Here is a 22973-nt window from a genome sequence, read left to right on the forward strand (position 1 = left end):
CCGAGGCTGGGGTCGGTAATTCAAGACTCAGAACCCAATTTACTCAAGGCAGTTACTTAAAGAACACAGGATGCAGATACCCCAGTGTTGCATGCAGACCCATTCCGCACCCCAGTGTTGCATGCACCAGACCCATTCCGCACCCCAGTGTTGCATGCAGACCCATTCCGCACCCCAGTGTTGCATGCACCAGACCCATTCCGCACCCCAGTGTTGCATGCACCAGACCCATTCTGCACCCCAGTGTTGCATGCAGACCCATTCCGCACCCCAGTGTTGCATGCACCAGACCCATTCTGCACCCCAGTGTTGCATGCACCAGACCCATTCTGCACCCCAGTGTTCTACACAGTCCTGTGCCCAACATGTGATGCAAATCCTTTCCACGATATATCAGGCAGTCTCTTTTTTCACACGCCTGGATCCCTCCCTCGACTCTTTCGGATACCTGTACACTGCTGACTGCAATTTGTTACCAAGTTCTACCTTGTTCTCACCTTCATGTGATTCACATCACACTCTCCCCTTTCTTTTCTAGACTTATCTGTCTCAATTTCAGAGGCTAGATTAACAACAAACACCCATTGCAAGCTCACAGACTCCCACGTCTATTTTTTTGATTATTTTTTTTTCCTGAAATAACTCCTCTCCGTTCTCACGGTTCCTCCGTCTCGATCTTTCTGCTCAGATGGTGAATCGGCACGTAGCTTCCTCTGAGATGTCTGCCTGTTTCCTTAATTGTGGCTAGATGAAAGAGCCCTTGATCATATCTCATCTCGTTTTGGCGGACTTGACGTTCATGTTGCAAGTGCTCCTGGATTCCGGTTACTTTTTTTTTCCGCTGTTTTCGATCGGTTTGGTCGCTGCGGACTGGAGCACTTCTGCAAAGGGTGACCCTGCGACCTGCATTGGCTGGCGGACCGACGGTGAATACTACCGGACTCCTGCTTTGATACTCTATCTGTTGTTCGTGCACTTTTTGCCATTGGTGCGATTGGTGTTTTTTTTTAGCATCGGTTGTTTGATGTTTTCTTGAACAGGCTTCGTGGTTGCCGATGAGAGGACGAATCTCAGTTGTGTTCTGAGTACATACTTTGATGATAAATGTACTTTGAATCGATTCTTCATATTAAAGACTTATTTATTGTCACGTGTGCAAATAGAGTGTGAGGTACAAATACAATGAAAAATTTGCTTGCAGCCATATTACAGGTCTATGGATTCAAACACATGGAACACAAATTTTAAATACGTATTATACATAAATTATATTAAGAGGATTGGCTGAAAGAAAGTGAAAATGCTTTAAGTAGATCTTCCCCCTGTTTATTTATTGTTTCTGTCTTTATATTGGCACAGTTAGAACTGTAGAGATGCCAGGCAGGATAGCTGAATGCTTCCCTTGCGGAATGTGGAAATGCAGGGAAATCCAGTGACCCTGATGACTGCAACTGCAAGAAGAGCATCCAGCTGTAGTTCCTAACAATCCACATTAAGGAGCTGGAACTGGATGAACACCTGATCATCTGGGATAGATAAGACATGTATAAGGATGTAGTTACACCCAATTTGTAGGGCACAGGAGGACAAGAACAAGATTCCCAAATGGTACATTGCCTCCTGGGTGCCAGGGTCCAGGACATCTTGGACTGAGTCCTAGCACTCTTAAATAGAAGGGTGACCGATGGGGCCCATGGCTTGTTCTCATTGTCGAAAATCACTTCTATTGTGATTGGTTAGTTTAGAAACCAGCTGTTTTTCCCATTGGTTAGCTGCCTGGTGTCTAGTTTCAAATATCCTGGGAAGTTTTTCCTCTTCCTTTGTGTAAGGCAAGTGGTGCACATGCTCATTGGCAAGGTATACTCTGTGCCCAGTTTTAACTAAGTGTGTTTCTTGAATCACAAACAAGAGAACATCTGAAGATGTTTGTTGAATATTCAGCTTTGCAGTGTTTGTAACTTGGGGAACATGAAAGTTTGTTTTTTTTTACTGTTTGTAAATAAATGATTAATATACCCATTCAAAGTCAGTATTTTCTGTCTCGCTTGCCAGTCTCACGAAACTGATTTTGGTGCTGCGAGCAGGATAGGGCTTTTTGAGTAGAAATGCATTTCCTTAAGAGGTTATTTAAAAGAGTGGACCCTCTGTTTGAGAAATGCAGAGTCCCAGGGTGGACAGAAAATAGTGAGAGCTTTGAAAGCCTTGTGAACCTACTGATAGGTTATGGGATGCCGGTAGGTTGGTTCAGGCCAGTCAGAATTGACCAGGGATGAAATGGGACAGCACATTGTTTCCTTACCTAAATCATTGGGTTTTCCTGGGAGAAAGGGTAGCTGGATGGATGCTTTCTGGCTGTTTGCAGCAATTGGAAGATATCAGTATAAAACAATAGCGAGTCTTAAGAATGAATTGGATGATCTGAGTCAGCACTGCACGTTTCTGAGAGAATCACTATTAATGTCTCAGAATAGGGCTACGAAGTTAGAAGATATGAATATTTGAGCTAGCTTGTCAGCTAATGGAGCTACAGCACTTGGATTATGCGCACCAAGCAGATTGGAAACCCGACCCTGTTAAAGTCCAAGCCATGATGGGATGGGGCATTGATCCTACTGTGGGACTGGGAGAGGGGGATGTCTGGCTGGATAATGAAAATGAGAGAGAGAGAGAGAGAGAGAGGATAGCATAGACCCCTCAGTTTAATCGTCAGAACGATTGCCCTCTCAGTTGCGTGTCCGGAGCAGTAAGGTCGGAAACATCAGAGGTGCAGAGGGACTTAGGAGTTCTCGTGCACGGCTCCCAGGCGGTCAATTTACAGATTGAATCTGTGGTGAAGAAGGCAAATGCAATGTTGGCATTCATTTCAAGGGGAATAGAATATAAAATCGAGATAATGCTGAGCTTTTATAAGACACTAGTCAGGCTGCACTTGGAGATTTAACAACAGTTTTAGGCCCCATTTCTCAGAAAGGATGTATTGTCATTGGAGAGAGTCCAGAGAATGTTCACAACGATTATTCCGGGAATGAAGGGGTTAACATATGAGGAGCATTTGGCAGCTTTGGGCCTGTACTCACTGGAATTTGGAAGAATGTACGGGATCTCATTGAAACCTACTGAATGTTGAAAGGACTAGATAGGGTGGATGCAGAGAGGATGTTTCCTATGGTGGGGGTATCCGGAACTAGAGGGCACAGTCTCAAAATTGAGGGGCGACCCTTTAGAACAGAGGCAAGGAGGAATTTTTTTAGCCAGACAGTAGTAGATCTGTAGAATGCTTTTCCACAGACTGCAGTGGAGGCCAAGTCCGTGTGTATACTTAAGGTGGAAGTTGATCATTTCCTGATTGGTTAGGGCATCAAAGAATATGGCAAGAAGGCAGGTGTATGGAGTTGAGTGGGATCCGGGATCAGCCATGATCATATAGCAGAGCAGACTCGATGGGCTGAATGGCCAAATTCTGCTCCTATATCTTATGTTCTTATGGCCAGGCCAGTGATCACATGCTCCCACACCTTCTGTGAGGGGCGTCAGACCACAGCTTCTTCCTATCAGGATGAGGATCAGGAATGTGTGGGGGATGATGTAATGGGCATCTTCGAAACAACAGAGGTCAGGGAAGTCTCTGCTAAATTAGCAAGTTGGGGGCTGGATACAGACAAAAGGTTGTGGAGTCTTTGGCTGCATGGTTATTGAGGATATGCGATGGGGGGGTTACTGGAGTGAGCCTATCTAATAGAGATGTAGGTGCCTATCATCCCAACACATGATCAATAACGTTCTGAGAACGCTGCTTGCTTCCCCTGAGCATAATGCATCTCTGTGGGTTAAGTAATGGCAGCAGTTAAACTTAGCTATCCCTCCCACTTTTGCTGAATGGAATTTAAAACCCCAAGCAGAACGGACCGCAGTAGAGGAGGGTGCTGAAGTTCTATGCTAGTGGTCTCTTACCATGGAATTATACCGTGATAGTGGTAGCCCCGCAGAGGAGACTGAATTAACTTTTGGAATGGTAGGACAGGTGGTTACGGCAGCAGTTTTTCCAATAAAAGGAGTAATGCTGTATTTACAAAATACTCTGCAGATGCTGGGGTCAAAGCAACACTCACAACACGCTGGAGGAACTCAGCAGGTCGGGCAGCATCTGTGGAAACGATCAGTCAACGTTTCGGGCCGGAACCCTTCGTCAGGACTGAAGAGGGAAGGGGCAGAGGCCCTATAAAGAAGGTGGGGGGAGGGTGGGAAGGAGAAGGCTGGTAGGTTCCAGGTGAAAAACCAGTAAGGGGAAAGATCAAGGGGGGGGGAGGAGAAGCAGGGAGAGGATAGGCAGGAAAGATGAAGAAGGAATAGGGGAAAACACAATGGGTAGTAGAAGGAGGCAGAACCATGAGGGAGGTGATAGGCAGCTGGGGGAGGGGGCAGAGTGAAACTGGGATGGGGGAAGGGAGGGGGAGCGAATTACCGGAAGTTGGAGAATTCTATGTTCATACCAAGGGGCTGGAGACTACCCAGACGGTATATGAGGTGTTGCTCCTCCAACCTGAGTTTAGCCTCATCATGGCAGTAGAGGAGGCCATGTATGGACATTTCTGAATGGGAATGGGAAGCAGAGTTGAAGTGGGTGGCTACTGGGAGATCCTGTCTGTTGTGGCGGACGGAGCAGAGGTGCTCGACGAAGTGGTCCCCCAATCTGCGTCGGGTTTCACTGATGTAGAGGAGGCCGCACCGGGAGCACCGGATGCAATAGATGACTCCAACAGACTCACAAGTGAAGTGTTGCCTCACCTGGAAGGACTGTTTGGGGCCCTGAATGGTGACAAGAGAGGAGGTGTAGGGACAGGTGTAGCACTTACGCTTACAGGGATAAGTGCTGGGTGGGAGATCCATGGGGAGGGACGTGTGGACCAGGGAGTCGCGGAGGGACTGATCCCTGCGGAAGGTGGAGAAGGGTGAAGAGGGAAAGATGTGCTTAGTGGTGGGGTCCTGTTGAAGGTGGCGGAAGTTGCAGAGGATAATGTGCTTGATCCGGAGGCTGGTGAGGTGGTAGGTGAGGACAAGGGGAACTCTATCCATGTTGTGGTGGCAGGAGGATGGGGTGAGGGCCGAAGTGCGGGAAATGGAGGAGATGCAGGTGAGGGCATCACTGATGACAGCAGAAGGGAAACCACGATCCTTAAAGAAAGAGGACATTTGAGATGTCCTGGAACGGAAAGCCTCATTCTGGAAGCAGATGCGGCAGAGACGGAGGAACAGAGAATAGGGAATGGCATTTTTGCATGTGGCAGGGTGGGAAGAGGTATAGTTGAGATAGTTATGAGAGTCAGGGGGCTTATAAAAGATGTCAGTGGACAGTCTGTCTCCAGAGATGGAGACCAAGAGATCGAGAAAGGGGAGAGATGTGTCCGAGATGGACCAAGTGAACTTGAGGGCTGGATGGAAGTTGGAAGTAAAGTCAATGAAATTGACGAGCTCAGCATGGGTGCAGGAAGCAGCACCAATGTAGTCGTCAATGTAGCAAAGGAAAAGTTGGGGAGCAGTACCAGAATAGGTTTGGAGCACAGACTGTTCCACATAACCAACGAAGAGGCAGGCATAGCTGGGACCCATGTGAGTGCCCATAGCTACGAGTGCCAATGCTGTATTTAATAGCACCGGCTGCTCATCCAACAAGTACAATGATTCAATTAGTACAAGGTTTAAAGTATATAGAAGCGGGCGCGCGTAGCCAGGTATGGAAGTTCGATAAACTTAAGGGGAGTGAGAAATCCCAGGTGTCTTGTAAAGAAATGTTTCTGGTATTGCTCAAAGCTGCGATCCTGGAGGAACAGGTAAATGGGGTTCCCACTCCCACCTTCTATGCAATATAGAGGAAATACTGTCAGGGGAAGCAAGAAAGGAAGGCTGTTGAGGGAGAAGGGTCATTTTTCAAGTGCTATCCTGATCAGGGTTCCTTTTGCCCTCTGCCAGATTCCTCACATTCCATTCAGGATTCCCTACAAAGGGTTACGGCTAATGTTCACCCGCAGTGGGAATCACAGGGTGGTTATTTGAATGCAGAGAAATGTGACGTGTGGCCACATGCATCAGTTCGCTTTTGTGTGTGCATGTATACAATCGTTGCTCTTTTGTGTTCAAGTCTGTTACTTTGTTTCTTGTGTTTATTTGGTCAGTTTCTTTGTTTCTTGCTTTTTAAACCGGTTACATGTTTATTGTGTCGTTATCTGTTACTTTGTCACTTGTTTCCATGCTATTGGTTTTAGGGATGACTGATTTCGTACTGGCCATATGGAATTTGAGTTGATGGGGTAGAAATTTGGGCAATGGTCAACTGTCCTGGAACTGACTTCAATGACCATAGATTACCTGCTCACAAAGGAAGGTGGCAGTTATGCTGTTATTGGTGAAGAATGTTGCATCTACATTCCTGATAGTTGGAGAACTTCGGAGAGTCAGTGTATAAGATTGAAGGGGTTGATCAGCTTATTGGCTGTTACACTCCAGGGCTGGGATAGTGGCCTTTTGGGGCACAGGAAAGTTGATGGACTACTGTAGTGTACTGGGAGTAACAATTGGGGTTACAGTACTGGGTGTTGTACTTCTGTATGTTATATGCAGCTTAGCTGGGAGTTCACAGGAGTCTGGAGGCTGGTATGTCCTGTGGGGGTATGGCTAATTCTGATTGTCGGAAGTTGCTTCCATCACGATTGGTTAGTTTACAAACTGCAGCTGCTTTTTCCATTGGTTAATTGCCTCGTGTCCAGTGTTACGAGAATACACATAAAATTAAGATGTTTGCTGGCCTGGGCTAGCATCAGTGGCATCAGCAGTTGGTCTGCCACCTGCCCTCAGGGGAAGGAGAGATAAGGAACAATGGAGCAGCGTCTGGAGATGTGTAATGAAGGGATGTGGGAGGAAGAGCTGTCTGGAGCGGCTCCCCCCTTTGAACCCTGAACTGTTTGAAGTGATGGACAGGCGATACCCCAGCAGGGGGATAAAAAGGGACAGGTTCGCTAAGACAGACACACACGACACCCGAGGTAACGAGACCCTGGAAGCGGTACGCTTCTCACGAGTGGGTGAGAAGTGCCAGACAACGACCAGGGTGGAAAGGTACGATCAGCGGGAACCCGGTGTGTGTCCGCCCTTACCTGGGTGCCGGGTTCACTGCAGAGGATCGACCGCATCTGGAGGAGGGGTCACAGTCGGTGACCTCAGGTGACATCACCAAGGACCTGCCCAAATGCTGTTTGTGAGCCATCCCGCTGGTCTGTGAGTGAAGCAGTGTTCTGAATGATCAGTTGTTCCTATTCTGTCTCTCTTCCCCCACCTTGTCCATCGCCATGGCAACGATTACTGCGAACTGAACTACAAACTGGACTGAACTTTGAGTCATTTTGAAATTGGTCATTTACCCCTAGACAACGATAGAGCTTGATTGATGCTGTTATCTTAATTCTGTGCACATGTGCGTTTATCATCGCTGAACTGTTGCATTTATTATCCTTTCGATTAATGTGTTGCTTGTTTCTTTAATAAAACTTTCTTAGTTCTAGTACTCCAGACTCCAACTGAGTGATCCATTTCTGCTGGTTTGGCAACCCAGTTACGGGGTACGTAACATAAGTGGGGGCTCGTCCGGGATTTTGAACGCTAAATTTGGGACGGAGTAAATTGATTGGGTTAAAATTCCCGAAAGAAAGAAAAGACAAACAGCAGAAATGGAGGTTGAGGAATTTATAAAGGCGCCGACCTTGGAGGCATTAGAGGATGCCAGGAAATCGGAATTGATAGCTGTGGCCAAACGGGTGAATCTTGCTAAGGTGAAGTCGACAATGAGGAGAGAGGAGATACACAGAGCTATTGTAGAGCACTATGTATCTAAAGGTGTGTTTCCCCAAGGTGAGCTGGGGGAGGTGTCTATTGAAAAACCTGCTGGAGACGCGGTACAGGTACAGCTTGAAAAACTGAGACTCGAGCACGAGTTCCGGGTACGGCAGTTAGAACACGAAGAGAAGCAGTTAGAAAGGCAGGAGAGACAGTTAGAAAGGCGGGAGAGAGAGAAAGAGGTAGAAAGGCAAGAGAGAGAAAGACAGTTGGAGAGAGAGGAGAAACAGAGGGAAAGGGAATTTGAGCTGGAGAAGTTAAAGATAAGGGCCGAGCAGGGGCTCGTGCCGAACCAAGGTGGAGGGTTCCGGGCGACCCAGGAGGTTAGGCTGGTTCCCCCATTTGACGATACCGATGTGGATCGGTACTTTCTCCACTTCGAAAAAGTAGCTATAAGTCAGGACTGGCCGAGGGATAAGTGGGTTGTCTTACTTCAGAGTGTACTGAAAGGGAAAGCCCAACAAGCTTACTCCGCTTTATCCGCGGAAGATGCCCAGAAGTATGAGGTGGTGAAGGAGGCCATCCTCAGGATTTATGAGTTGGTCCCGGAGGCATACCGGCAGAGGTTCCGGAATGCGAGGAAGCGGTGGGACCGCACGTATTTGGAGTTTGCTCGCGAGATGCAAACATATTGTGAGCGTTGGTGCGCCTCGAAAGAGGTAGAGGGGGATTATGACAGACTGCTGCAGCTGATTCTGATTGAGCAGTTTAAAGGTTGTGTCCCTGAGGGTATGAGACCCTACCTCGATGAGAAAGAGGCAGCCACGTTAGCCGCAACTGCTAAGTTAGCGGATGAGTATGCGTTGACGCATAAAATGAAGTTTGCCCCGAGTAAAGGCTACCAGAAGGGTAGTCAGGACGGCGGGGAGAGTCCACCGGAAAAGTCAGAAAGTAAGCCGGGGACTAGTGAAAAGGATAAGGTAGACCGGGAGCAGTCTGGTAGGAAGTCTCCTGGGGTCGTCTGTTATAATTGTGGGAAAGTCGGACACTTTGCGTCCAGGTGCTTTGCCCCAAGGAAGGAGACGGGGAAAGGAAAAGCGGAAATTTTGAATGGCTGTATCGAGCTGTTAAGCGAACCGCTAGGGAAGGACAGGTCTGAAAAAGTCCAGGAAGGGCGCGAGAGGTTTATCTCGGCCGGACTGGTGTCAGTGAAAAAGAGGTTAAAACCAGTTCCAGTGCGGATCTGGAGAGACACGGGAGCGTGTCAGTCACTAATACTGAAGAGTGTATTAGAGTTTAGCTCAGAGACCCAGACTGGGGAGGTAGAGGTCAAAGGTGTTGGGGAAGGGACAGAGTCAGTCCCTTTGCACCAGATACATTTACAGAGCAACCTGGTCTCTGGACTAGTCACGATCGGGGTGAGGTCCGAATTACCGATGAAAGACGTGGAAGTCTTGCTCGGTAATGACATCGCCGGAGGAATCGTGTTCCCAGTCGTGAGATCGACGGGTCAGCCTGCCAGCATGGAGGCCCCGCCCGCGATGGTGAATTTGGCTGAAACATTTCTGCCAACCTTGTATGAGACAGGGTGTAGTGAGATAAGAGGTAGTGAGGGAGCTGGGACGGACGTAGCAGTAGCCAGGAAAGAATTTGTGCAGACGCAGGAGCGAGACGAGGGGCTGATGGTTTTGGCCGAGACCGCTCTCTCTGACACAGCCTTGACAAGCTATTGTGCGGATAAGGAGGTGCTAAGGAAGAAAGGGAAATCAAGTACAGCATCCGCAGATGAGGAGTGGGGGGTGGTGCAAAAGAGTTATGGGGATGAGGTTTTTAACATGGCCCACGAGGTACCCCCCGGTGGACATTTTGCGGTGCTGGAGGAAACAGTTGGTGGAATCATGAAAGAGAGTTACCGGCTGCCCAGGGGGAAAAATGTTATTGATCATGACCGACGCGAACTGAGACGGTCACCGGCTTTTGATATGCTAACAAACCTAGTCGGTGTTAGCGTGGAAATCAATGAAGCTAGGGGCCCCCTGTTAAGAGAAAAGAACCATTTTGAAAAGATTAGGATGGGATCGGTCAGATGGGAGAAGGCTATTGTTTTGGCCAGGTCTACTGATAAGGTCTCTCCCTTAATCCCCGAAGGAGTAATTAAACGACTCGCACCCATGTGTTTGATTGTCCCGAGGAAATGCAAAGAACTGGGACGTTGGGTGATTGTGGTTACAATAGGGCGGCCAAGTAAACAACACCCATATTTTTTGAGTAATTCAGTGACTAAAGGGCTGATGAACACAGAGGTGTGTATTGGCAATTTAACACGGCTGTCTGAAGCCAGCTTGATAGTGAACCTTGGAAAAAATGAATTCGGCCACACGAATGTCACTTACCTGGGAATTGTGGTGACACAGGGGCAGCTGGCAGTGATGCAAGCTACAGTGCAGGCTATCGCTGACCTCCCAACCCCGACAGACAAGAGGGCCCTCAGAAGGCTTTTGGAGATGGTGGGGTACTGCAGGAAGTTTTGCAATAACTCTGCGGTCAATACCCGTCCCCCTCCTACTAAGCCCTTGCGAGGGAAAATTGAGTCGGAATGGGACGACCCTTGTTGTTGTGGTCCGGGACAAAACCAAATGAGAGGTTACATTGGTCGCAATTCATCAGTGTTTTTGGCCACTATGAAGTTTGCTGAGTTGGAGCCTGGTCTAAGGGATTATTAATAACACGTGTAAAAGGAACAGAAAATGTGATGACTGTCTGTCAAGGTGTTGACAATTTCAAATTCTCTGTATTAGCTAAATAACTGTTAAAGATGTATATTGTGTATGTATCAGATAATGTAGTCATGTTTGTAATTTTTACCTCCCGGTAAAAATCCTTAAAGGGGGGAAGTGTTACGAGAATACACATAAAATTAAGATGTTTGCTGGCCTGGGCTAGCATCAGTGGCATCAGCAGTTGGTCTGCCACCTGCCCTCAGGGGAAGGAGAGATAAGGAACAATGGAGCAGCGTCTGGAGATGTGTAATGAAGGGATGTGGGAGGAAGAGCTGTCTGGAGCGGCTCCCCCCTTTGAACCCTGAACTGTTTGAAGTGATGGACAGGCGATACCCCAGCAGGGGGATAAAAAGGGACAGGTTCGCTAAGACAGACACACACGACACCCGAGGTAACGAGACCCTGGAAGCGGTGCGCCTCTCACGAGTGGGTGAGAAGTGCCAGACAACGACAAGGGTGGAAAGGTACGATCAGCGGGAACCCGGTGTGTGTCCGCCCTTGCCTGGGTGCCGGGTTCACTGCAGAGGATCGACCGCATCTGGAGGAGGGGTCACAGTCGGTGACCTCAGGTGACATCACCAAGGACCTGCCCAAATGCTGTTTGTGAGCCATCCCGCTGGTCTGTGAGTGAAGCAGTGTTCTGAATGATCAGTTGTTCCTATTCTGTCTCTCTTCCCCCACCTTGTCCATCGCCATGGCAACGATTACTGCGAACTGAACTACAAACTGGACTGAACTTTGAGTCATTTTGAAATTGGTCATTTACCCCTAGACAACGATAGAGCTTGATTGATGCTGTTATCTTAATTCTGTGCACATGTGCGTTTATCATCGCTGAACTGTTGCATTTATTATCCTTTCGATTAATGTGTTGCTTGTTTCTTTAATAAAACTTTCTTAGTTCTAGTACTCCAGACTCCAACTGAGTGATCCATTTCTGCTGGTTTGGCAACCCAGTTACGGGGTACGTAACACCAGTTTCAAATATCCTAGATATATAGAGACCATGAGTGGGAGGTTCTTTCTGTTCCTTTGTTTAAGTGCACATGACCTTTAGGAAGGTATGCTCTGCACTGGCTTTTAACTAAGTATATTTGTTGAACATATATTTGTTGAATATTCAGCTTTGTAGTGTCTAACTTGGGGAACATGAATGTTTAGTCTAATTTTTACTGTTTGTAAGTAAATGATTAATATATCTATTCATAAGTAAAGGCATCTGTTAGTCTTGCGAGACCATGGATCTGCGCCTGGAAAGTCTTCACTCTCCAGGGCGCAGGCCTGGGCAAGGTTGTATGGAAGACCAGCAGTTGCCCATGCTGCAAGTCTTCCTTCTCCACAACACCAATGTTGTCCAAGGGAAGGACATTAGGACCCATACAGCTTGGCACCAGTGTCGTCGCAGAGCAATGTGTGATTAAGTGCCTTGCTCACGTTCCCTTGGCTGGGGCTCGAACTCACGACCTTCAGGTAGCTAGTCCAATGCCTTAACCACTTGACCTATTCATAGTCACTTGCCAAACCTGCTAACCTGATTCAATATTACAGAGGGTGAGCAGCCAGATGTTGTGGTTCATGTAGGTACCAATGGTATAGGTAGGAAGAGTAATGAGGTTCTGCAAAGGGAGTTCAGGGAGTTAGGTACTAAGTTAAAGGACAGGACATCCAGGATTGTGATCTCAGGATTGCTAATCATGCCACGGTCTCGTGAGGACAGAAATAGGATGATCACATAGTTAAACACATGGCTAAGGAGTTGGTGTACAATGGAGGGCATTTTTGGATCATTGGGCTCCCTTCCAGGGAAGGTGGGACCTGTAGAGAAGAGATGGTTTGCTTCTGAGTTGGAAGTGGGATGGGAACCAGAGTGCCAGAACAGACTGTGAAGAGGTTGTGGCGACTTGGTTGCGGGAAAAGGGTAGGACTGGCAGCTCAATATTCTAGGGTTCTGTTGTGGAAGGGATTGAAGGAGGACAGGTGGCTTTACTAGTCAGGGAAAGTGTCATGGCAGTGCTTAAATCGGGACAGACTGGAGATCTTAGGACAGGTAGAGCAGTAGTTGTACTAGGTAGAGCAGCAGATGTAGTATATATGGATTTTCAGCAAGACATTTGATAAGGTACCCCATGCAAGGCTTATTGAGAAAGTAAGGAGGAATGGGATCCAAGGGGACATTGCTTTGTGGATCCAGAACTGGTTTGCCCACAGAAGGCAAAGAGTGGTTGTAGACAGGTCATATTCTGCATGGAGATTGATCACCAGTTTAGTGCCTCAGGGATCTGTTCTGGGACCCCTAATCTTCATGATTTTTATAAATGAACTGGATGAAGAAGTGGAGGGATGGGTTAGTAAATCTGCGGATGACACAAAGGTAGGAGGTGCTGTGGATAATGTGGAGGGCTGTCAGAGGTTACAGCGGGACATTGATAGGATGCAAAACTGGGCTGAAATGTGGCAGATGGAGTTTAACCCAGATAAGTGTGAGGTGGTTCATTTTGCTTGGTCAAATATGATGACAGAATATAGTGTAAATGGTAAGACTGTTGGCAGTGTGGAGGATCAAAAGGATCTTGGGGTCCGAGTCCATAAGACACCCAAAGCTGCTGCGCAGGCCGACTCTGTGGTTAAGAAAGCATACAGTGCATTGGCCTTCATCAATCATGGGATTGAGTTTCGGAGCCGAGAGGTAATGTTGCAGCTATATTGGACCCTGGTCAGACCCCACGAGTACTGTGCTCAGTTCTGGTCGCCTCACTACAGGAAGGATGTGGAAACCATAGAAAGGGTGCAGAGGAGATTTACAAGGATGTCGCCTGGTTTGGGGAGAATGCCTTATGTGAATAGGTTGAGTGAACTCAGCCTTTTTCCCGTGGAGCGACAGAGGATAAGAGGTGACCTGACAGAGGTGTATAAGATGATGATAGGCATTAATCGTGTGGATAGACAAAGGCTTTTTCCCAGGGCTGAAATGGCTAGCGTGAGAGGGCACAGTTTTAAGGTGCTTGGAAGTACGTACAGAGGAGATGTCAGGGGTAAGTTTTTTACGCAAAGAGTGGTGAGTGCGTGGAATGGACTGCCGGAGATGGTGGTGGAGGCGGATATGATAGGGTCTTTTAAGAGACTCCTGGACAGGTACATGGAGCTCAGAAAAATAGAGGGTAATTTCTAAGGTGAGGACATGGGCACAGCTTTGTAGGCCAAAGGGCCTGTATTGTGCTGTAGGTTTTCTATGTTTCTAACTCGTTTAGTGAGGTGTTATGGGTGAAACTGAGGAGTAAGATAGGTATAACCATGTTAATGGAGGTATATTACAGACCACCCAAAAGTCTGTGGGACTTAGAGGAACACATTTGCAGAGAGATCACAGATTGCCGCCAGAAACGTAAGGTTGATGTAGGAGGTGATTTTAACTTTTCACATATTGACTGGGATTTACATACTGTAAGGCGACTGGGATAGAGTTTGTCAAATATGTTCAGGAAAATTTCCATAATCAGTACATAGAAGTCTCAATGAGAGAGTGTGCAATACTTGATCTCTTATTAGGAAATGAGCCAGCAGCTGACAGAAGTTTGTGTAGGGGAACACTTCGCATCTAGTTATCATAATGCCATTAGTTTCAAAGTAAATATGGAAAAGAATAGGTCTGGACCTTGCGTTGAGATGCTAAGTTGGCCGATTTTGATCGTATCAGAAGGGGTCTGGCAAGTGTGGATTGGAACAGGCTGTTTTCTGGCTAAGGTGTAGATGGTAAGTGGGAAAAGTGAAATTTTGAGAGTACAAAGCCGTCAAAATAAAAGGTAATGATAACAGGTGTAGGAAACCTTGGTTTCAAGAAATATTGAGGCCCTGTTTAAGGGGAAAAAACGGTGTACAGCAGGTAGGAACAAATGGCACTCTTATGTAGTATAAGAAATGCAAGAGAACACTTATGAAAGAAATCAGGAGTGCTAAAAGGGCATGGGGTTGCCCTAGCAGACAGATATGATAAAAGAAAAAAGATTGCAAGGGATACAATTGGGGCTCTGGAAGATCAGAATGGTAATCCATGTGTGGAGCCAGAAGAGATGGGGGGGGGGAGCATAATTGGAGTTTTTGCATCTGTATTTACTCAGAAGGCGAGCACAGAATCTATAGAACTCAGGCAAAGCAGTAGTGAAGTCATGGACCCGTTCCAAATTACAGAGGAGGAGGTGTTTGCTGTCTTGAGGTAAATTAGGGTGGATAAATCCCCAGGGCCTGACAAAGTGTTCCCTCGGACCCTGTGGGAGGCAAATGCAGAAATTGCAGGGGCCCTAGCAGAGATATTTAAATCACCTCTAGCAACAGCTGAGGTACTGGAGAATTGGAGGATTGCTTATGTTGGTACACCGTTTAAAAAAGGCTCTAAAAATAAACCAGGAAATTATAGGCCGGTGAAGGCAAGGCAGTAGATAATGTCTTCATGGTCATTAGCAAGCATTTGACAAGGTTCCACATGGGAGGTTAGTCAAGAAGGTTTAGTCACTTGGCATTCAGGATGAGATAGTGGGAGAAGCTGGAGAGCGGTAGTAGATTGTTGCTTCTCTGACTGGAGGCCTGTGACTAGTGCAGTGCCAGAGGATTCTGTACTGGGTCTGTTCTTGTTTGTCCTCTAATTTGCAGATGACACCAAGATTCAGAGTGTTGTGGATAGTGAGGAAGACTATCAGAGCTTGCAACGGGATCTGGACCAGCTAGAGAAATGGCAGATACAGTTTAATGCAGACAAGTGCGAGGTGTTATATCGTGGTAGGGCCAACCAGGGTAGATCTTACAGAGTGAACGGTAGGGTACAGCGGAGTGCAGTAGAACAAAGGATTGTAAAGTGGCATCACAGGAAGATAACGCCATAAAGAAAGCTTTTGGCATGTTGGCCTTCAGAAATCAAAGTATTGAGTATAGGACACAAACAACAGGAATTCTGCAGATGCTGGAAATTCAAGCAACACACATCAAAGTTGCTGGTGAACGCAGCAGGCCAGGCAGCATCTCTAGGAAGAGGTACAGTCGACGTTTCGGGCCGAGACCCTTCATCAGGATTGAGTATGTTGAGTATAGGAGATGGGATGTTATGCTGAAGTTGTGTAAGAATTTAGTGAAGCCTAATTTAGAGTATTGTATGCAGTTTTGGTCATCTACCTACAGGAAAGATGTAAATAAAAACAGAGAAAATTTACAGAGATGTTGCCGAGTCTGGAGTACCTGAGTTATAAGAAAAGATTAAAGATTCAAAGATTATTGTCATTCTAACCGTACACCAGTTCTGCAGGGCAGAATGAGACAGCACTTCTCAGGAGCAGTGCAATCATAACATAACAAACGCAACACTAGATAATAAACATAACAATAAATAGTAAAACACAACAGCCACATGTCAGTTAAAATCAAGTTATAAGTGTCCAGTGCAAGTTAAAAGTGTCCAAAGCAGAGTCAGGTAGAGCAGCTATTTAGCAGTCTGACTGCCTGTGGGAGGAAGCTGTTTAGTAGCCTTGTGGTTTTAGTTTTGATGCTCCTGTAACGTTTGCCTGATGGCAGAAGAGCAAACAGTTCATGGAGAGGGTGTGAGGGGTCTTTAATGATGTACCGTGTCTTCTAGAGGCATCGACTCTGAAAGAGGTCTTGGACAGAAGGTAGGGAGACCCAAATAACCTTCTCTGCTCCCCTAACCACCCTCTGCAAGGCTTTTTTGTCGACAGCACTGCAGCTGGAGTACCAGGTTGTGATGCAAAAGGTCAGCACACTCTCAACCTCGCCTCTGTAGAATGTAGTTAAGATGTTAGTGGGGAGTGATGCTTGTTTAAGCTTCCTCAGAAAGTGCAATCTCTGCTGGGCCCGTTTCACAATCCCAGTAGTGTTCCTGGACCAGGTGAGATTGTCCGAGATCTGCACCCCAAGGAACTTGATGTTTTCCACTCTCTCCACTGTGGAGCCGCTGATGCTGAGGGGTGTGTGCTCAGGCTGAGACCGTCTGAAATCAACGATCATCTCCTTGGTTTTGGTGACATTAAGCATCAAGTTGTTTTCCCTGCACCAGCTCTCTAGGTGTTTGACCTCCTCCCTGTACATAGTTTCATCATTTTTGCTGATGAGCCCCACCACTGTGGAATCATCAGCAAATTTAATGATCAGGTTCTCCTTGAATCTGACTGCACAGTCAAGTGTTAGCAGTATAAACAGCAATGGGCTAAGCACACAGCCTTGTGGGGATCCAGTGCTGTGTCATAGGTTAGGATTTTATTCCTTGTAACATAAAAGATTGAGGGGAGATTTGATAGAGGTATACAAAACAATGAGGGGTATAGACAGGTTAAATGTAAGCAGGCTTTTTCCATTGAGGTTGAGTGGGACTACAACTGGAGGTCGTCAGTTAAGGGTGAAAGGTAAAAAGTTTTAAGGGGAACATGAAGGGAAACTTCTTCACTCAAAGGGTTGAGAGTGTGGAATGAGCTGCCAGTGCACGTGGTCCGTGCAAGCTCGATTTCAATGCTTAAGAGAAGTTTGAATAAGTACATGGAGGACAGGGATACGGATGGCTATGGTTCAGGTGTGGGTTGATGGAACTAGGCAGCTTAAATGGTTTGGCATGGATTAGATGGGTCATAGAATCTGTTTCTGTGGTGTACTTTTCTCTGACTATGGTATTGGTATTGGTTTATTATTGTCACAGAGAGCTGTTAGGGAGGATCTAAGCTAATTTGGCAGGGGGATGGGAACGGGAGTGACAGGGCTGAGGTAGGGAAAACAGGAATAAATCAAAGATATCATGCAAAAGAGATGATAGGAAGGACAGGCAAGAGATGAGGCATAATCATAGCCAGTGGGATGATTTACAACAGAAAGCAACAAATACTGGACTAAAAGTGTTATATTAGAATGCACACAGCATAAGAAATAAAATGAACGATCTTGAAATTCAGCTACAGATTGGAAAGTATGGCGTTGTGGCCATCTCTGAAACTTGGCTAAAGGATGGCTGCCATTGGGAGCTGAACGTCCAAGGATATACGGTGTATCAGAAAGATAGGTTAGTAGGCAGAGGGGGTGGTGTGGCCCTATGTATAAGAAATGATATTAAATCATTAGAAAGGGATGACGTAGGATCGGAAGGTGTAGAGTCTCTATGGGTTGAGTTAAGAAATGGCAAGGGTAAAAGGATCCTAATAGTAGTTGTATACAGACCTCCAAACAGTAGACGGGGTGTAGATTACAAATTACAGCAGGAGATAGAAAAGGTATGTCAGAAGGGCAATGTCATGATAATCATTGGGGATTTTGACATGAAAGTGGACTAGGAAAACCAGGTCAGTACTGGAGCTCGAGAGAGAATTTGTAGAATGTCCAAGGGATGGCTTTTTAGAATAGCTTGTTGTTGAGTCCACTAGGAGATCAGTTGTGCTGGATTGGGTGTTGTGCAATTACCTGGAGGTGACAAGAGAGTTTAAGGTTAAGGAACCCTTAGGGAACAGTGATAACATTATGATCAAGTTCACTTTGAAATTTAAGGAGGAGAAACTAAATTCCAATGTGTCAGTATTTCATTGGAATAAAGGAAATTACAATGGCATGAGAGGGGAACTGGCCAAAGTTGACTGGAAAGAGACACTAGCAGGAAGGACAGCAGAGCAGCAATGGCTGGATTTTTTGCAAAAAATGAAGGAAGTGCAAGGCAGATACATTCCAAATAAGAAGAAATTTTCGAATGGGAGAAGGACACCACCATGGCTGACAAGTGAGGTCAGAGCCAAAGTAAAAGCAAAAGAGAGGGCATACAAGGAAGCCAAAGTTAGTGGGAAGATGGAGGATTGGGAAGCTTTTAAAAACTTGCAGAAGGAAACTAAGAAGGTCATTAGGAAGGAAAAGCTGAATTATGAAAGTAAGCCGGCGACTAATATCGAAGAAGATACTAAAAGCATTTTTAAGTATATAAAAGGTAAAAGAGAGTCGGGGTAGATATAGGACCAATAGAAAACAACGTTGGAGATATTGTAAGAGAGACACAGCGATGGCAGAGGAACTAAAAACGTATTGTGCATCAGTTTTCACAATGGAAGACATGTGCAGTATACCGGACATTCATGAGTGTCAGAGAAGTGAAGTATGTGTAGTGAAAATTACAACTGAGAAGGTGCTCAGGAAGCTTAATGGTCTGAGGGTGGATAAATCTCCTGGACCTGATGGAATGCACCCTCGGGTTCTGAAGGAAGTAGCTGGAGAGATTGCAGAGCCATTAACAATGATCTTTCAAGAATTGACAGATTCTGGCACTGTACTGGATGACTGGAAAATTGCAAATGTTACTCTGCTATTCAAGAAGGGTGGGAGGCAGCAGGAAGTTCCAGTTAGCCTGAAATCAGTGTTTGGAATTGATTGTTAGGGATGAGATTACGGAGTACCTGGAGGCACATGATAAGATAGGCCAAAGCCGCATGGTTTCCTGAAAGTAAAATCCTGCCTGACTAACCTACTGCAATTTTTTGAGGAAATTACAGGCAGGGTGGACAAGGGAGATGCAGTGGATGTGATGTACTTGGATTTTCAGAAGGCCTTTGACAAGGTACCACACATGAGGCTGCTTAGCAAGATAAGAGCCCATGGCATTACAGGGAAGTTACTAGCATGGGTGGAGCACTGGCTGATCGGCAGAAAACAGAGAGTGGGAATAAAGGGATCCTATTCTGACTGGCTGCCGGTTACCAGTGGAATTCCACAGGGGTATGGTCATGCACTTCAGTGGAAGAAATAAACGGACAGACTACTATTTAGATGAGGAAAGAATTCAAAATGCAGAGATGCAAAGGGACTTGGGAGCCCTTGTGCAGGATACACTAAAGGTTAACCTCCAGGTTGAGTCTGTGGTGAAGAAGGCGAATGCAATGTTGGCATTCATTTCTAGAGGTATAGAATACAAGAGCAGGGATGTGATGTTAAGGCTCTATAAGACACTCGTGAGACCACATTTGGAGTATTGTGTGCAGTTTGGGTTCCTTATTTTAGAAAGGATATACTGACATTGGAGAGGGTTCAGAGAAGATTCATGAGAATGATTCCAGGAATGAAAGGGTTACTGTATGAGGAACGTCTGGCAGCTCTTGGGCTGTATTCCCTGGAGTTCAGGAGAATGAGGGGGGGATCTCATAGAAACATTCCGAGTGTTAAAAGGCCTAAACAGATTAGATATGACAAAGTTATTTCCCATGGTAGGGGAGTTGAAGACAAGAGGACACAACTTCAGGGTTGAAGGACGTCCTTTTAGAACAGAGATGCGGAGAAATTACTTTAGTTATAGGTTGGTAAATCTGTGGAATTTGTTGCCATGAGAAGCTGTGGAGGCCAAGTCATTGGGTGCATTTAAGGCAGAGATAGATAGGTTCTTGATTAGCCAGGGCGTCAAAGGGTATGGGAGTGGCCACGAGTGGAGGAATGGATCAGTCCATGATTGAATGGCGGAGCAGACTCGATGGGCTAAATGGCCTACTTCTGCTCCTATATCTTATGGTCTTATGTACAGCGAAAAGCTTGTCTTGCATACTGTTCATACAGTTCAAATCATTACACAGTGCATTGAAGTAGAACAAGGTAAAACAGTAACTATGCAGAGTAAAGTGTAAAACCTACAGAGTGCAGTGCAGGTAAACAATAAAGTGATTATAATGAGGTAGATTGTGACATCGTCTTTAATTAACTGATAACTTGCAATCCTTACTTAATCACACTTTATTTACTTGTTCACAAGGAGAGGACAACAGTTCAGTCCCTTTCACTAAACATTCTGAAGTTTCAACAGAGAAATGCCATTTTTGTGCAGAAATTGACTAGTTGGATACAGATATTGATCCAATGGAAACTTTGTGCACTTCTGAATCCCACCATTTGAATATTTAAATACCAATCATATTTCAGGTGTTTAATAACAAATTAAATCTATGTATTAAAGGCCAATAATACTTGGGAATAAGTAAAATAACAGTCCAACAGTGTTGCAGTAGAATCCTTTGTTTATATCTTTGTCTTGTTTTGGCATGCTCTGTGACCTTGGTTTCCAGACTTGAATAGAAAGGCTGTACAAAGGAGAACTGGCCTTTTAGGAGCCATATTTAGCCTAGGACTGCACACTGTTCCTGCCTGCTTATCATCTTGAGTCTTGCTTTACTGAACAAGGGGAAGTCCAGTCTGGCTCTGCTTGAGACTGTACAATGTACAGTGTCTGCACTCTGTTCTGTCAGCATACCTTTGAATCCTTGCCTTGCTGCAACTTCCAGTGAGGTCAAACATTCATGTTATCATAAAAGTCTGATAACAATGGAATGGGACTATTCTGCCCAGTAGGAGGGGGAGGAGAAAGAATAGCTGGGGTATGTAGGGTATTTGGTTATGCTGGCAGCTGTACTCTTGCAGTGAGAAATATACTCACAGTTCATTGAGGGGAGGTTGGTTCCTGTGATGTGCTGATCTGTGTGTACAACTCTCTGCAGTTTCTTGCAGTTGTGTGCAGTGCAGTTACCATTACACATCCAGATACCATTACAGTATCGTAGGGACATGCCACATTTCTTTAACCTCCTTTGCTCAAATTATATGACAGTGAAGAAAAAGACTGCAAAATATTATTGCAAAAACACAATTAGAAGTAATTACTCAATCACACTTTTATTTACTTGTGCACAAGGAGAGACGGTAATAGATGTGTTTGAGATACCAACCACCTCCAAACAAAATCCTTCCTCAGATCTTACTGCTTACCCTTATGCCGCCACCTAAGGCACCCTTGTTCTGTTTTTGAATACTCACTCGGGTCTTACCATTCAATGTACCTGTCCTCTCATAGTCCTCTTGGAGTAGATTTTGTCAACCAGAACCACTATACTGGCATTGAGTCCAAGTTAGGACGTTGTTTTACATCTGGACATTAGTCAGACTGCACCTGAACTATCATGTGCTGTTCTGGTTATCATACTAAAAAACAAAAGTGGAATTCAGCAATTCGGCCCATCAAGGCTACTCTGCCATTCGATCATGGCTGATTTATTTCCCCTCTCCACCCCATTCTCCTGCTTGCTCCCTGGACCCTTTGATGCCCTTACTAATCAAGAAATGTATCAACTTCCACTTTAAATTTACCCAGCTGTCTGTGGCAGTGAATTCCGGTTTCATCACCCTCTGACTAAATAAATTTCTCATCTTTGTTGTGTTCTGAGGCTGTGCCCTCTGGTCCTAGAATCTCCCTCTAATGGAAACATAATCTCCACATCCACTGTCTGGGCCTTTCAATGTTTCCCGCCCTCCAGAATTGAGCAAATTTTGGTAGAAGTGTCACCAAATGACAAGATTAAGGAAAAAATCCCTAAATATTTTATATTGAAGGAGGAAAGCACGAGGAAATCTGCAAATGGACCTGGAGAACATATTAAATACAAATGAGAAGTATTCACCAAAGCATGTTGTAGTTGTTGAATTCAGGGAGGGGCTGGAGATGAATGGGGAGGTAGGGGCAGTGTTAGTCAAGGTGGTGAAATTTGAGTGTTATTAAAACATAAGTACTAAATGTCTTCAAGAGCTTGAGGAGGTGAATTCCCAGGCCTGGTATACTATATTCAGTGCTGCTGCCCAATTTTATTTTTTTATATCTTTGCTAACCACAGGTAGAGTGCCAGATGATAGAGAATCCCAAGGCCTTCTGTAGTTATATTAATAACAATAGAACAGTAAGGGACAAAGATCAGTGTGGTCACCTGTGCATGGAGCTTTAAGAGATGGGGAGATATTAAATAATTACTTTTTTCTGTTTGCATTTACTTAGGAGACAGACATAAGGCATAGAAAGAGGAGTGAGGTCACGGACCATATCCAGGTAACAGAAGAGGTGCTTGCAGCCTCAAGGTGAATTGGGATGAATAAATCCCCAGAGCCTGATAGGGTGTCCACTCAGACCATGTGGGAGGCTAGTTCAGAAATTGCAAGGACCCTGGCAGATATTTAAAATGTCCTTAGGTGAGGTAGTAGAGGACTTCTAACATTTCATTGTTCATGAGGAGCTCTAAGAGCAAGGCAGCAAATTATAGGCTGGTGAGCCAGATTCAGTTGTGGGTAAATTATTATAGTCCAAGGGATAGGATATATAAAAATTTGGACAGATAGGGATAATCAACATGGCTTTGTGCACATCAGGTTATGTCTAATTGATTTTAAGGGTATTTTGAGACGACTAAGTTTGATGAAAGCAGTGATTGTTGCCAATGTGGACATTAGGCAAAAATCCCACATAGCTGGTCCAAGTTTACTTGCTTGGTAGTCAGATGAATTAAGTCAATTAGATTCAACATTGGCTTTGCAGGAGCTGAGAAGTAGGCT

This window comes from Mobula hypostoma, chromosome 8 (assembly GCF_963921235.1).
Source record: "Mobula hypostoma chromosome 8, sMobHyp1.1, whole genome shotgun sequence".
Classification (NCBI taxonomy): domain Eukaryota; kingdom Metazoa; phylum Chordata; class Chondrichthyes; order Myliobatiformes; family Myliobatidae; genus Mobula; species Mobula hypostoma.